The following is a 16,602-nucleotide window of genomic DNA, read 5'->3' on the forward strand; positions in this document are numbered from 1 at the left end:
GTTGGGCCGAAGGGCCTGTTTCCACATTGTAGGGAATCTAATCTAATCTAATTTTAGGGGAACACCAAATCTCACATTGCGTCAACATGAAGCCTATCCTTTAAACACTTGTGTCACTTACAGGCACCGATATACACTGAATGAAAGGGGTAGCTCAACCTCAAATTGCACTTCTTACCTTTACAACAAAACAATTTTCTGAAGGGTAGTGACCGCTATAACATAGGAAACACAGCAGACAATTTGCACATAGCAAGCTCCCACAAACAACACTGTGATGATTTTGTGTTGTTGATTGAGGGCTAATTATTGACCAGAACAGTGGGGAGACGTCCCTGGTCTGGGATCTGGGTGTAAAAGGGACATTAGTTTAACATCTCATCTAAAAGATGACACATCCAACAATACAACACTCCCTCATTGCTGCACAGAGTTTTACAAGTGGGAAAAGAGTGGGCTAGTGAAGCAGAAGATGACAGATGGAAATTGATGCAATTCAGTGTTTATATTTTCAGCTGTCATCAGTGCCAAATGGAATCAAAAACTGACAAGTCAAGGACCTCAAAGTTAGTTAATAACTGAATTTAGTAACTTATTTACACAGACAGTTTTGGCGACTTGTCCTGTCTTCAGTAAGATATGTTGACGCTGAGAAACAGGCAAGCAGTGTCTATCATCAGGTCAAATATCACAGTGGACTGACACACAACTATCATCAGGTCAAATGTCACAGTGGACTGACACACAACTATCATCAGGTCAAATATCACAGTGGACCGACACACAACTAGTCTTTACTCCAGAACAATATACTTCTTTTAAATATATATTATTTCATATTTAAAGTAAGAGAATTAAAAATCCAAACACCGGGATTGAGATATCGATAATTTTGTTCAGTAAAGTACTTAAAACTTACTAGATCAAATTGGAGATTTGCCATGATATCATGAAAGTTTTATTCATCTATAAAATTTTAGTATTTGTTGTCAGTTCCTAATGGCTGTTGAAAAGGTGGTCGTGAGTACTTTATTGAACTGCAGTAGTCTTGAGGTACAGAGATACTCAGTGCTGTCAGTGGGGGAGGGGGTGGGGCACAGGATTCCTTGGATTTTGACTCTCTGACCATGAAGGAAAAGCAATATCGTTTCATGTCAGGATAGTAGAGGGTCATTGGCCAAACGCAGGCATATGGGACGAGTTCAGTATAAGATACCTGGTTGGAATGGATGAGTTGGACCCAAGAGTTTGTTTCCATGCTGTATGACTCTATGGTGCCCCCATGTGTCTGCTGCTCTTATCTTTCAGGTGATAAGAGGTCATGGACCTGAAAGGTGCTGTCGAAGGAGACTTAGTGACTTACTGAGTATCTGTGGTATATCTTCAAGGTGATAGCTGCCATTGCTTTTTGAGTGTTGATGGAGTTGCACTGATCCGAGCAAGTGGAGAATATTACATCACACTCATCATTTGTGTCTTCTAAATGGCAGACAGGCTTTAGGGGAGTCAGGAGATGAGTAACTCACAGCAGAATATCCCAGCTTCTGTCCTGCCCATTGTCACTGCATTTATGTAGCTGGTCCAGTTCAATTTCTGGTTAATACTAACCCTAGGATGCTGACGGTAGGGCTTCAGTAGTGGTAATGGGCCATTAAGGCAGAATGGTCAGATTCACTCTTGTTAGAAACGTTCATCGTCTGACATTTGTAATGTCATCAATGCTACTTGCCATTATTAGTCGAAGGCTGAATGATGGCCAGGTCTTGCTGCTTATTAGCATAAACTGCTGAGCTGCAATTTATATTGAACATTATGTAATCACCAATAAACTCCTATACCCTGACCTTTTATTTGAATGGTCAAGGAGGCTTGAAGGCTAAATGGATTAATCCCTTTTGTAATGCATGAAAATGTGAAGTTATTCACTTTGCTAGGAAGAATTTAAAAAAAGCAAAGTATTACATATATGGAGCATGAACAGAGAATTCCAAGGTGCAGAGTGATCTAGATGTTCTAGTACATGAGTCACAAAATGTTAGTCTGCAAGTACAGCAAGTAATTAAGAAGGCTAATGGAATGCTACTCTTTATTAAAGGAGGAATTGAACATTAAAGTCAGAATGCTATGCTTCAGTTATACACGTCATTGATGAGTCACATCTCAAATACTGCATGCAGTTTTGGTTTCCATATATAGGGAAGGATATAAATACACTGGTGATGCTTCAGAGGAACTTTACTAAATTGTATCTGGAATGAGGAGGTTTTCTTTTGAGGATATACTGGATAGGAGGGGCTTAGTTCCACTGGAGTTTAGAAAGGTGAGTAGGGGTTTGATTGAAGTATATAAGATCCTGAATGGTCTTGATAAGGTAAACATGGAAAGGATGTTTCCCCTTGTGTGTCACTCCAGAAATAGGGAGCACCATTTTAAAATTATCGATTCCCCTTTCAGGACAGAGACGAGGAGAATTTTTTTTCTCTCAATGGATTATATGGCTTTGGAAATTTCATATCCTAAAGGTGATGGATGTGAGGTCATTAAATATTTTTAAGGCAGAGGTAGATGGATTCTTGTTAGGCAGGGGAATCAAAGGTTATCGGAGGGTAGATGAGAATGTAGAATTCAAGATACAAGCAGATTCTCTATTGTCTACTGTATACAGTACACAAAGACTGCAGTCCCCTATAATATACAAACGATCTTATTGAAGAGCTGAGCAGTTTCGAGGGGCTGAATGGCCTACTTATTCTCTAATTCATACATTTGTATTTAGCTGCTCTCATATCTGCGACATCAAGAAACTGATATGTGCTGAAGCTTGGAAGGAGAAATGGATAGTTGCATATTTGCTGGACTCTTATCTCCCATCCAACATTCAAGCACAAATTCTCTCTTAGCGATAATAGCTGTCTATGTTTATCTGCCAGTTTGAATAGGACATATTGACACACAAATAATTTCTGCAGAAGAAGGATGCTAAGGTTAAGGCTGAAGTCTCTGCCTATGTGTTTGTGTTCCTGTAACTGTCCTGATCCATATCAGTGAGGAGTCAGTCTGTATGCTCAATACCAGACCCATGGAGAAATGATTCAGTGGCTGAACCAATGGGCAAGAAACAGTAACCTGTCCAACAGAAATGAAGTTAAATCGTATAGAGAGTGTGCACTTGAATATTATAAGGGAACAGCAGCCCCTGTGTTCAGTGTGGGGAATAGCACACTGGGAATAGTATTGGGAACAACAGCTCCTATCCATAATAGGAAAAAGCAAACCCTGTATATCCAATCGATATACAGGGTAGACTTTAGGGGATGACAGCTCATAAGCATATCAGTGGAGAAAAGAAGCCTCAATGTATATAAAAGTGAGCAGTGCACTCTGTGTATATAATATACAATACCAACCACTGTGCATACAATAGGGAATAGTAGCCTCTGTGTACATTACAGAGAGTAGAAGCCTCCGTGCATATTATAGGGGACTGCAGTCTTTGTGTACTGTTTACAGTAGAGAATAACAGCCTCTGTGTATATTATAAGGGACTGCAGTCTTTGTGTACTGTATACAGTAGAAAATAGCAGCTTCTGTGTATATTATAGGGGACTGCAGTCTTTGTGTACTGTATACAGTAGATAATAGCAGCTTCTGTGTATGTTATAGGGGACTACAGTCTTTGTGTACTGTATACAGTAGAGAATAACAGCCTCTGTGTATGTTATGGGGGACTGTAGTCTTTGTGTACTGTATACAGGAGAGAATAGTAACTTCTGCGTATATTATAGGGGACTGCAGTCTTTGTGTACTGTATACAGTAGAGAATAGCAGCTTCTGTGTATATTATTGGAAACTGCAGTCTTTGTGTACTGTATACAGTAGAGAATAACATCCTCTGTGTATATTATAGGGGACTGCAGTCTTTGTGTACTGTATACAGTAGAGAATAACAGCCTGTGTATGTTATAGGGAACTGCAACCTTTGTGTCCTGTATACAGTAGAGAATAACATCCTCTGTGTATATTATAGGGGACTGCAGTCTTTGTGTACTGTATACAGTAGAGAATAACAGCCTGTGTATATTATAGGGGACTGCGGTCTTTGTGTACTGTATACAGTAGAGAATAGCAGCCTCCGTGTGTATTATAGGGGACTGCAGTCTTTGTGTACTAAATACAGTAGAGAATAACAGCCTCTGTGCATATTATAGGGGACTACAGTCTTTGTGTACTGTATACAGCAGAGAATAGCAGCTTCTGTGTATATTATAGGGGACTGCAGTCTTTGTGTACTGTATACAGTAGAGAATAACAGTTTCTGTGTATATTATAGGGGACTGCAGTCTTTGTGTACTGTATACAGTAGAGAATAACAGCCTCTGTGCATATTATAGGGGACTGCAGTCTTTGTGTACTGTATACAGTAGAGAATAACAGCCTGTGTATACTATAGGGGACTGCAGTCTTTGTGTACTGTATACAGTAGAGAATAACAGCCTGTGTATATTATAGGGGACTGCGGTCTTTGTGTACTGTATACAGTAGAGAATAGCAGCCTCCGTGTGTATTATAGGGGACTGCAGTCTTTGTGTACTATATACAGTAGAGAATAACAGCCTCTGTGCATATTATAGGGGACTGCGGTCTTTGTGTACTGTATACAGTAGAGAATAACAGCTTCTGTGTATATTATAGGGGACTGCAGTCTTTGTGTACTGTATACAGTAGAGAATAACAGTTTCTGTGTATATTATAGGGGACTGCAGTCTTTGTGTACTGTATACAGTAGAGAATAAAAGCTTCTGTGTATATTATAGGGAACTGCAGTCTTTGTGTACTGTATACAGTAGAGAATAACAGCTTCTGTTTATATTATAGGGGACTACAGTCTTTGTGTACTGTATACAGTAGAGAATAGCAGCCTGTGTATGTTATGGGGGACTGCAGTCTTTGTGTACTGTATACAGTAGAGAATAACAGCTTCTGTGTATATTATAGGGGACTGCAGTCTTTGTGTACTGTATACAGTAGAGAATAACAGCTTCTGTGTATATTATAGGGGACTGCAGTCTTTGTGTACTGTATACAGTAGAGAATAACAGCTTCTGTGTATATTATAGGGGACTGCAGTCTTTGTGTACTGTATACAGTAGAGAATAACAGTTTCTGTGTATGTTATGGGGGACTGCAGTCTTTGTGTACTGTATACAGTAGAGAATAACAGCTTCTGTGTATATTATAGGGGACTGCAGTCTTTGTGTACTGTATACAGTAGAGAATAGCAGCCTCTGTGTATATTATAGGGGACTGCAGTCTTTGTGTACTGTATACAGTAGAGAATAGCAGCCTCTGTGTATATTAAAGGGGACTGCAGTCTTTGCGTACTGTATACAGTAGAGAATAGCAGCCTCTGTGTATATTATAGAGACTGCAGTCTTTGTGTACTGTATACAGTAGAGAATAACAGCCTGTGTATACTATAGGGGACTGCAGTCTTTGTGTACTGTATACAGTAGAGAATAACAGCTTCTGTGTATATTATAGGGAACTGCAGTCTTTGTGTACTGTATACAGTAGAGAATAACAGCTTCTGTGTATATTATAGGGGACTACAGTCTTTGTGTACTGTATACAGTAGAGAATAGCAGCCTGTGTATGTTATGGGGGACTGCAGTCTTTGTGTACTGTATACAGTAGAGAATAACAGCTTCTGTGTATATTATAGGGGACTGCAGTCTTTGTGTACTGTATACAGTAGAGAATAACAGCTTCTGTGTATATTATAGGGGACTGCAGTCTTTGTGTACTGTATACAGTAGAGAATAACAGCTTCTGTGTATATTATAGGGGACTACAGTCTTTGTGTACTGTATACAGTAGAGAATAGCAGCCTGTGTATGTTACGGGGGACTGCAGTCTTTGTGTACTGTATACAGTAGAGAATAACAGCCTGTGTATACTATAGGGGACTGCAGTCTTTGTGTACTGTATACAGTAGAGAATAACAGCTTCTGTGTATATTATAGGGGACTGCAGTCTTTGTGTACTGTATACAGTAGAGAATAACAGCCTGTGTATACTATAGGGGACTGCAGTCTTTGTGTACTGTATACAGTAGACAATAACAGCTTCTGTGTATATTATAGGGGACTGCAGTCTTTGTGTACTGTATACAGTAGAGAATAGCAGCCTCTGTGTATATTATAGTGGACTGCAGTCTTTGTGTATTGTATACAGTAGCGAATAACAGCTTCTGTGCAAATTATAGGGGACTGCAGTCTTTGTGTACTGTATACAGTAGAGAATAGCAGCCTCTGTGTATATTATAGTGGACTGCAGTCTTTGTGTATTGTATACAGTAGCGAATAACAGCTTCTGTGCAAATTATAGGGGACTACAGTCTTTGTGTACTGTATACAGTAGAGAATAGCAGCCTGTGTATGTTATGGGGGACTGCAGTCTTTGTGTACTGTATACAGTAGAGAATAACAGCTTCTATGTATATTATAGGGGACTGCAGTCTTTGTGTACTGTATACAGTAGAGAATAACAGCTTCTGTGTATATTATAGGGGACTACAGTCTTTGTGTACTGTATACAGTAGAGAATAGCAGCCTGTGTATGTTATGGGGGACTGCAGTCTTTGTGTACTGTATACTGTAGAGAATAACAGCCTGTGTATACTATAGGGGACTGCAGTCTTTGTGTACTGTATACAGTAGAGAATAACAGCTTCTGTGTAAATTATAGGGGACTGCAGTCTTTGTGTACTGTATACAGTAGAGAATAACAGCCTGTGTATACTATAGGGGACTGCAGTCTTTGTGTACTGTATACAGTAGAGAATAACAGCTTCTGTGTATATTATAGGGGACTGCAGTCTTTGTGTACTGTATACAGTAGAGAATAGCAGCCTCTGTGTATATTATCGTGGACTGCAGTCTTTGTGTATTGTATACAGTAGCGAATAACAGCTTCTGTGCAAATTATAGGGAACTGCAGTCTTTGTGTACTGTATACAGTAGAGAATAGCAGCCTCTGTGTATATTATAGGGGACTACAGTCTTTGTGTACTGTATACAGTAGGGAATAACAGCCTCTGTGTATATTATTGGAAACTGCAGTCTTTGTGTACTGTATACAGTAGAGAATAACATCCTCTGTGTATATTATAGGGGACTGCAGTCTTTGTGTACTAAATACAGTAGAGAATAACAGCCTCTGTGTATATTATAGTGGACTGCAGTCTTTGTGTAATGTATACAGTAGAGAATAACAGCCTCTGTGCATATTATAGGGGACTGCAGTCTTTTTGTACTGTATACAGTAGAGAATAGCAGCTTCTGTGTATATTATTGGAAACTGCAGTCTTTGTGTACTGTATACAGTAGAGAATAACAGCCTCTGTGTATGTTATAGGGGACTGCAGTCTTTGTGTACTGTATACAGTAGAGAATAGCAACTTCTGCGTATATTATAGGGGACTGCAGTCTTTGTGTACTGTATACAGTAGAGAATAACAGCCTCTGTGTATGTTATAGGGGACTGCAGTCTTTTTGTACTGTATACAGTAGAGAATAGCAGCTTCTGTATATATTATTGGAAACTGCAGTCTTTGTGTACTGTATACAGTAGAGAATAACAGCCTCTGTGTATGTTATAGGGGACTGCAGTCTTTGTGTACTGTATACAGTAGAGAATAGCAACTTCTGCGTATATTATAGGGGACTGCAGTCTTTGTGTACTGTATACAGTAGAGAATAACAGCCTCTGTGTATGTTATAGGGGACTGCAGTCTTTGTGTACTGTATACAGTAGAGAATAACAGCCTCTGTGCATATTATAGGGGACTGCGGTCTTTGTGTACTTTATACAGTAGAGATTAGCAGCCTCCGTGCATATTATAGGGGACTGCGGTCTTTGTGTACTGTATACAGTAGAGAATAGCAGCCTTCGTGTGTATTATAGGGGACTGCAGTCTTTGTGTACTATATACAGTAGAGAATAACAGCCTCTGTGCATATTATAGGGGACTACAGTCTTTGTGTACTGTATACAGTAGAGAATAACAGCCTCTGTGTATATTATAGGGGACTGCAGTCTTTGTGTACTGTATACAGTAGAGAATAACAGCCTCTGTGCATATTATAGGGAACTGCAGTCTTTGTGTACTGTATACAGTAGAGAATAACAGCCTCTGTGTATATTACAGGGGACTGCAGTCTTTGTGTACTGTATACAGTAGAGAATAACAGCCTCTGTGCATATTATAGGGGACTGCAGTCTTTGTGTAAGCTAGCTTGGCACACCAGCCTCATTCCTGAAGATGGGCTTATGTGCGAAACGTCGATTCTCCTGCTCCTCGGATGCTGCCTGGCCTGCTGTGTTTTTGCAGCACCACAGTTTCTGTGTATATTGTAGGGGACTGCAGTCTTTGTGTACTGTATACAGTAGAAAATAGCAGGTTCTGTGTATATTATAGTGGACTGCAGTCTTTGTGTATTGTATACAGTAGCGAATAACAGCTTCTGTGCAAATTATAGGGGACTGCAGTCTTTGTGTACTGTATACAGTAGAGAATAGCAGCCTCTGTGTATATTATAGGGGACTACAGTCTTTGTGTACTGTATACAGTAGAGAATAGCAGCCTGTGTATGTTATGGGGGACTGCAGTCTTTGTGTACTGTATACAGTAGAGAATAACAGCTTCTGTGTATATTATAGGGGACTGCAGTCTTTGTGTACTGTATACAGTAGAGAATAACAGCTTCTATGTATATTATAGGGGACTGCAGTCTTTGTGTACTGTATACAGTAGAGAATAACAGCTTCTGTGTATATTATAGGGGACTGCAGTCTTTGTGTCCTGTTTCCAGTAGAGAATAGCAGCCTCTGTGTATATTGTAGGGGACTGCAGTCTTTGTGTACTGTATACAGTAGAGAATAACAGCCTGTGTATACTATAGGGGACTGCAGTCTTTGTGTACTGTATACAGTAGAGAATAAAAGCTTCTGTGTATATTATAGGGAACTGCAGTCTTTGTGTACTGTATACAGTAGAGAATAGCAGCCTCTGTGTATATTATAGTGGACTGCAGTCTTTGTGTATTGTATACAGTAGCGAATAACAGCTTCTGTGTATATTATAGGGGACTGCAGTCTTTGTGTACTGTATACAGTAGAGAATAGCAGCCTGTGTATGTTATGGGGGACTGCAGTCTTTGTGTACTGTATACAGTAGAGAATAACAGCTTCTGTGTATATTATAGGGGACTACAGTCTTTGTGTACTGTATACAGGAGAGAATAGCAGCCTCTGTGTATATTATAGGGGACTGCAGTCTTTGTGTACTGTATACAGTAGAGAATAGCAGCCTCTGTGTATATTATAGGGGACTGCAGTCTTTGTGTACTGTATACAGTAGAGAATAGCAGCCTCTGTGTATATTATAGGGACTGCAGTCTTTGTGTACTGTATACAGTAGAGAATAACAGCCTGTGTATACTATAGGGGACTGCAGTCTTTGTGTACTGTATACAGTAGAGAATAACAGCTTCTGTGTATATTATAGGGAACTGCAGTCTTTGTGTACTGTATACAGTAGAGAATAACAGCTTCTGTGTATATTATAGGGGACTACAGTCTTTGTGTACTGTATACAGTAGAGAATAGCAGCCTGTGTATGTTATGGGGGACTGCAGTCTTTGTGTACTGTATACAGTAGAGAATAACAGCTTCTGTGTATATTGTACGGGACTGCAGTCTTTGTGTACTGTGTACAGTAGCGAATAACAGCTTCTGTATATATTATAGGGGACTGCAGTCTTTGTGTACTGTATACAGTAGAGAATAACAGCTTCTGTGTATATTATGGGGGACTGCAGTCTTTGTGTACTGTATACAGTAGAGAATAACAGCCTGTGTATATTATAGGGGACTGCAGTCTTTGTGTACTGTATACAGTAGAGAATAACAGCCTGTGTATATTATAGGGGACTGCAGTCTTTGTGTACTGTATACAGTAGAGAATAACAGCTTCTGTGTATATAGTAGGCTGCAGATATAAACATAGAAACATAGGAAATAGGAGCATGACTAGGCCATTTGGCCCTTCCAGCTTGCTCTGCCTTTCATATGACCTTAGCTGATCAATCAATTCAACATCTTTTACTGCTTTTCCTCCATATCTGTTTATCCCTTTAACCCCAAGTGCTATTTATCCAACTCCTTCCTGTCATCATTTAATGTTTTGGCTTTAACTGCTTCCTCTGGTAGTGAATTCCACAGGCTCACTGCTCTCTGGATGAAGACACTACAGTCCTAAATGGTCTACCCAGTATCTTTAGACTATGATCCTTGGTTCTGTATATCCCTGGTACCCTGCCATCTGCAATATCCTTTCTGCAACCACCCTGTCTCGTCATGTTAGAAATGTATAAGTGTCTGTGAGATCTATCCCTCATTCTTTTGGACTCCAGTGAATATAATCACAACTGACTCAACATCTCCTCATATGTCAGTCCTGCTATCCCAGGAATCAGTCTGATAAATCTTCACTGCACTCCCTCTATATCAGAATATCCTTCCTCAGATACAGCGATGAAAACTCCACACAATATTCCAGGTGTCATCTCATCAAAGCCCCGTACGCTTGCAGCAAGACATCCATGTTCCTGTAGACGAATCCTCTTGCTATGAAGGCCAACATATAGGTTTGATTTGGAGGAGCTGGTGTTGGACTGGGGCGTACAAAATTAAAAATCACACAACACCAAGTTATTGTCCAACTGTTTTATTTGGAAGCACTAACTTTCAGGGCGCTGCTCCTTCATCAGTTAGTGCTTCCAAATAAACCTGTTAGACTATAACCTGGTGTTGTGTGATCTTTAACAACATATAGTTTGTCTTCATCACCTGCACAGCCCTTCAGCGACTGGTGTACAAGAACACTCAGGCCTTGCCACAGATTCTTTTTTTTGTTTCAAAAATATACTTTATCACATTCCCCTCCCCCCCGGTCTCAATTTGTAGTTATTCAATGATTTGCCTTCCTGTAGTAGCTACCAAAGTGGTTCCTTCACATTCATCCACATTACACTGCAACTTGTTCCATATTTGCCCACATTCAGTTTGTCCAAATTAAAACATCTCTGCATCTTCCTCACAGCTCACTCTTCCATTGTGTCTGCTGTAAATTTGGAGATATAACATTTAATCCTTTCATCGAAGTCATTAACATATATTGTGCATAGCTGGGGTCTCGAGCATTAATGCCATTGGTCCCTCTGCCAGCCATTCAAATGAATAATGTTGTGAGGAAAGGTGACTCAATCTGAAACATTAACTCTGATTGCTCCCTTTGTTTCCTGTCTGCAAACAGTTCTCTGTCCATCTCAATACATTGTGTGTATATGTGTATGTATGTATGTAGGAAAGGTTTGGGCGATGGAGAGGGTTGGGGTTGGGGTTGGGGTTGGGGTTGGGGTTGGGGAGTTGAGGGTTTGTGGATGAGATGGAGATGAGGAGGTGGTGGTGGTGTGGGGATGGAGAGTGGGAGAGGGAGAGAGGGTGAGGGTAGGGGTTTGGCAGGGGTAGAGCTGCGGGTGGGAGTGGGGGAGTCGGGGTGGTGGGGGAGGGTTTGGGGAATGAGGAAGGGGTTGGGGAGGGGGGTGGGGTGAGGGGCTGAGACAAGGGGGGCGGCGGTTTAATGCTGCCCAGTGGATCACGATACACAGACAGAGCAGCACTCTGCTGGGCAAGTGTGAAGCTTATTCACTGACACAGCTCTCAGCTAGAAGGCTGAATCATGTGTTGCTGTCATTGACTGTACATCAGTGTCTGGGCCTGGGCCTGGGCCAGGTGTGATTACACGGTGGAAAATTCCTATTTCTGATATTAAGCTGACATTTCAATCCTGCAAATCCAGGATGAGCTGGCTTGGAAGCTTTTTACATGGGCTTTGCTCATGTGTTGTAAGGATTAGCTCAGAAATAACAATATCCACTCCTTAAAGCTGAAGAATTGAATGTTTCACCTAAACCCGAAGCAGACCTTACAAATTTAAACTCCCTCACCTCTCGCCAATCGACTGCAGAGGCATCACCATATATGTCAATCTTCTGCTCACTCAATCTATACATGTGTCTGCTCCCCAACAGAAGTTCTCAGGGTCAAGGGGGTTGCCTCCCTTTCTCTACCAACTCCCACCATCCCAAGATGTACAAACATCGAGCCCCTCCCTTGAACCACTACCCCAGAGGCACTGAGTTGCTCCAACTGAGGGCCAACCTGAGATTGGCCAATTACTGCTCAGTGACAAATGGGTGCTCACACCTTCCAAAACCAATTGCATTTTAACCAAAAACTGAAAATAATCCCAGATATTTGTCTTGATAGCTCTGGAGAGATTTTCCACATTGTAGAAAAATGAAAACATTGAAGAGAAAACCACAGCCTTTGGCTGTTCAGTCCCTGCGTGACTCCAGGACCTGCCAGAGATACAAATCTCTGTTAAAGACGTTTCCTCTTGCATCTTCTGGCTTGATCTCTTGCTAATTTTCATCCGGACACTTTTTTTTTGCCTCTGCTGCTTGGGACTTGGCACCTCACGCTGCACTTGTCCCATTTGCTTATAATTTCACAATTAGACTGGCTTGTGTTACAAAAGAAAAATCATTTTCCCCTCCATTGCTCCACTTGTGGGAAAGATACCAGGTGGGAGATATCAGGTACGTCACTTGGCAACATCGGAAGATTGATTTAGCTTTTGCCACCCACATGTGCAGGCTAACATTTCCCAAATGGGACTTTGGCTTTTTACTGATCAGATACTTTGGGATAACAAACCAGGAGGAGCTCTTCACCCTGTAATAATTAATCAGGGACAGTGAGGGTGGTGTTAAGCTGGGCAATTGTACACAGCTCCAGTCTGACTCAAGGACAGGACTCCTACACTGTGGTAATAGTTGACCCTGCTTTTTACAACCTTTTGCAGACACCATTTCCACCATCTTCTCTGGAGCATCTGGGAATGGGCAATAAATGCTGGTCTACCAAGATGTCCCCATCCTCACTGCAAATAGAATTTCTCATTATTGTACAAAGCTGACATGAGAGGATGGTGTGTCCCAACACAAACTCTGTTCCATCATCAGTAATTCCTTTCCCTTCTTGGAACTCTGTCTCAGGCTGATCCAGACTGTTTACAACCTTAGCTTCCTATTTGACCCTAAACGGAACTTCTGAACTCATATTCTCCCCTCCCCACAGCACCAAGACCACCTCCTGCCCACCTCCACTCTGCTCCAGTACATAAAAGAATCTCATCCAAGTGTTTGTTACCTTCAGAATTGACCATTCTGGTGTCTATCTCATGGCTTTCCACCTCTCAATAACTTTAGGTCTTACAAAACCCTGGTTGAATGTCCTGAAATGCACTAAAACTTGGTTCTCATTCTCCTGTTCTCATTGATCTACAATAGCTCCTTGTCAACCAATACCTAACATATAAAATTCTCAACTAGATACAGATGGTGCTGGAGAATCTCAGCAGGTCTGGCAGCATCTGTGGAGAGAGAAACAGAGTGAACATTTTGAGTCCAACATGAGTTCAGAGGAAGAGTCAGACCAGACTCGAAACGTTAATTCTGTTTCTCTCTCCACAGATCTTAAATCCTTCAAGACAAAGGATTTTGTATTTCTCTAATTCTGCCTTCTTACTCAGTGTGATTTCTAGAACATTCCCTGCCATGGATTAAGCTGTTAAGACCCTAAAGCCTGAATTTTTTCCCCTAAATATCTCTGCCTCTGTCTTCCTTTAAATCCCTTACTCTTTCATGGAGTGTTTGGTCTTTGTATCGCCTTCTGTAATGTTTCCCTTCCTTACAACAGAGACTACACTTCACACAGACTTCACTGTGCAGTTAGAGAAAGGGAAGCTGATGTAACAGTATCACAATTGAGTCAAAGGTAACTACAAAGATATAAGGGAGAAGCCGGCCAGAGTTGATTGGAAGGGGAAGCCTAGCAGGGAAGACTGCGGAGCGGCAATGGCAGGAGGTTCTGGGGGTAATTCAGGAGCACAGCAGAAATTCATCCCAAAGAAGAAGCAACATATTAAGGGGAGGATGGGGCAATCAGGGCTGACAAGGAAAGTCAGGGACAGCATTAAAGCAAAAGAAAAAGCATACAATGTGGTGAAGATCAGTGTGAATCCAGAGGATTGGGAAGTCTTTAAAAACCAGCAGAGGAAAACTAAAATATCAAAAAGGGGGCAACAGATAAAACGTGAGTATAAGCTGGAATTATAAAAGAAGATTTCAAGAATTTTTTAGATAAATTACAGGTAGGAGAGGGGCAAGAGTGGACATTGGACTACTGGAAAATGAGGCTGAAGAAGTAGTAATGGGGAACAAAGAAATGATGGAGGAACCGAATAGGTACTTTGTATCAGTTTACACATTGAAAGACATCAGCAGCATGTCAGAACTTCAAGAGAGTCAGGGACAGAGGGGAGGGGAGTGGCCATCACTAAGGTGGTGGTGTTGGGGAAGCTCAAGGTGAATAAATTACCTGGAGCAGATGGACTACACTCCAGAATTCTGAAGGAGATAGCTGAGGAGATTGTAGAGGCATTGGTGGTGATCTTTCAGGAATCATTGGATTCAGGGATGGTCCCAGAGGACTGGAAAATAACAAATGTAACACCCCTGTTTAAGAAGGGATAGAGGCAGAAATCAAGAAATTATAGGCTGGTTTGCCTGACCTCGGTCATTGATGAGATTTTAGAGTCCATTCTTAATGATGATATTGCAGAGCACTTGAAAGTAAAATAGAGCTGAGTCAGCACAGCTTCATCAGAGGGAGGTCATGCCTGACAAATCTGTTAGAATTGCTTGAGAAGGTAAGGAGCAAATTAGACAAAGGAGAGCCAGCGGATATGACCTATTTGGATTTCCTGACGGTCTTTGACAAGGTGCTGCCCAGGAGGCTGCCATTTAAGATGGAGGCAAGGTACTGGCCTGGATAGAGGATGGTTGATTGGCAGGAGACAGAGCGTGGGGATAAATGGGTCTTTTTCAGATTGGCAGCTGGTGACTGGAGGAGTCCACAGGGGTCAGGGTTGGGACCACAGCTATTCATGTTATACATTAACGACCTGGATGAAGGAACTGAGGGCATTGTTGCTAAGATTGCAGATGACACAAAAATAGGGGGAGGGATTGGAAGTGTTGAGGAAGCAGGGAGGCTGCAGAAAGACTTGGACAGGCTAGGAGAGTGGCCAAAGAAGTGACAGATGGAATGTGGGAGAGTATGAAGTTAGGCACTTTGGCAGGAATGGGGAAAGACTTCTGAAATCTGAAGCATAAAGGGACTTGGGAGACTTGGTTCAGGATTTTTTAAAGGTTAACATGCAGGCTCAGGCGACAATTAGGAAGGCAAATTCAATGTTAGCATTCATTTTGAGAAGGCTAGACTATAAGAGCACGGATGTACTGCTGAGGCTGTATAAGGCTCTAGTCGGAATGCATTTGGAACACAGTGAGCAGTTTTGGGCCCAGTATTACAGAAAGATGTGTTGGCATCGAAGGCATCCAGAGGAGATTCACAAGAATAATCCTGGGAATTAAAAGATTATCATGTGAGGAATGACTGAGGACTCTGGGTCTGTACTCAATGGAGTTTAGAAGGATGAAGGAAGAACCTGATGGAAACTTACAGAATACTGAGAGACCTGGATAGAGTGGTCATGGAGAAGATGTTGCTACTAGCGGAAGAGACTAGGACCCGAGGGCACAACCTCAGAGTGAAGGGATGACCGTTTAGAACTGAGATGAGGAGGAATTTCTCCAGCCAAAGGGTGGTGAGTCTGTGGAACTCAATGCTGCAGAAAGGTGTAGAGGTCAATTCAATGAGTGCATTTAAGACTGAGATAGATAGGTTCTTGATGAGTAAGGGAATCAAGGGCTACGGGAGGAAGGCGAGAGAATGAGGTTGAGAAATATATCAGCCATGATCGAATGGTGGAGCAGACATTATGGGCTGAATGACCTAATTCTGTTGTTGTATTCTACTAATTTATAGTTCTGTTTATAGTTTATGGTCTTATGGATTAATTACCTAATCTCATTAACAATAGTTCAACATCTGCTCAAGGGAGTAGGTGTGAAAGTTACGATTTAAATGCTTTCTTTTTGGCCTGAGGCAAAATTACATGTGCTCACTTCCTTGCAAAGCACCTTGGGAGATCTTCCAACATTCATAGGTCTATGTTAGTTAGGGTTGGGTGTTATCCAAGATTGATTGGGAAAGAATAACTCTATTCAGCTTTAAAAAGTCTACACAGCACCTCAACCCTTGCATCACGACTCAGAGTTACACCGACTGAGCTTGTTCACATGGGATCAACTATTTGTGGTAATCTCTCAGAAGAAGCCTTGGGCTGGCTCATGACAAGAACCGATGTGTAGAGTCTATTAACATGGGGGTGGCTGTTGAGGAAGCTCTCCCTTTCTTACTGCCTGCCATTGCTGTATCAGAGGGGTTTACAGATTTATAATCAACCAGTGTTAGAATCCCTACAATATGGAAACAGGCCATTTGGCC

The 16,602-nt window shown here is 41.5% G+C and overlaps 1 protein-coding gene across 6 annotated transcripts in view; it reads right to left on the bottom strand.

The window, feature by feature from the left end:
* Nucleotides 1-16,602, bottom strand: part of arhgef18b (Rho/Rac guanine nucleotide exchange factor 18b) — a 209,846-nt gene that overhangs the window by 116,621 nt on the left and 76,623 nt on the right. The gene's annotated exons all lie outside the window — the stretch shown is intronic.

Source organism: Chiloscyllium plagiosum, unplaced genomic scaffold, assembly GCF_037043375.1.
Source record: "Chiloscyllium plagiosum isolate Xiang-an unplaced genomic scaffold, Cpla_swu_hap1 HiC_scaffold_28, whole genome shotgun sequence".
NCBI classification, from domain to species: domain Eukaryota; kingdom Metazoa; phylum Chordata; class Chondrichthyes; order Orectolobiformes; family Hemiscylliidae; genus Chiloscyllium; species Chiloscyllium plagiosum.